The sequence below is a fragment of the Penaeus monodon genome, chromosome 22 (genome assembly GCF_015228065.2).
Source record: "Penaeus monodon isolate SGIC_2016 chromosome 22, NSTDA_Pmon_1, whole genome shotgun sequence".
NCBI lineage: Eukaryota > Metazoa > Arthropoda > Malacostraca > Decapoda > Penaeidae > Penaeus > Penaeus monodon.
This window is the reverse complement of record NC_051407.1, coordinates 2,055,928-2,056,630: the sequence shown is the minus strand read 5'-3', so window position 1 is coordinate 2,056,630 and position 703 is coordinate 2,055,928. Positions and strand designations below refer to the sequence as shown.

The 703-nt window shown below is 34.7% G+C and overlaps 1 protein-coding gene across 1 annotated transcript in view; it reads right to left on the bottom strand.

Moving 5' to 3' along the window:
* LOC119586816 (GTPase-activating protein CdGAPr-like) overlaps positions 1 to 703 on the bottom strand; it is a gene marked incomplete in the record, with an annotated part of 278,029 nt that overhangs the window by 12,471 nt on the left and 264,855 nt on the right.

The window sequence follows — 703 nt, the reverse complement described above, 5'->3', positions numbered from 1 at the left end:
CATACAGGCATACAGGTTTATCATATTCTGCATCACTTTTTTCTTTTTTTCTATTTACTGCTCATTATTTTATGAATATTATAATTGCATGACTTCATGAAGATCTGTTTAAAAATTCCATTTTTTTTCTTTAAATCTTAAACAAATTGACATGTAATAACCATTAGATCTGAGCACAAAGTAAGAGTGCACAAGGAGGAGGAGAAGGACCCTTGCTCTCAACACTTAAAATCCTTCATGAATAATTTCTTCATAACCATTTCAACCAATTCTGGCATCACGTGAAGGCGTTAATCAATTCCCTTAATATAATGACTCAAGGCTCATACTTAACCAAGTGAATGTATGAACCAATCTTTTAATCAATTGTCCACAAAGGATTGTCCTGTAACAGTCACATTCCTGAGTATGGAAGGGGTGAAGGGCTAACATCTATTGTGGAACAATTACCCAAACACAGTGTCAACGGAACAATTATCCAAACAGTGTCAACATGGACATACAGTGAAAGTGTTGCACATGGATTTTATCATCCTAATTGCTTATCATCTGGCATAAAAGCAACATCAATTGCACAGTTAGAAGCTACACTGAAATAAATTTGGCATAAAGTGCTGGGAAATTAAAACAAAATTGATGTGCAGATGATGTATCAGATTCTAGAGCTCTCAAAGCTCACCACCCTTCCATGTGTAATTTATCA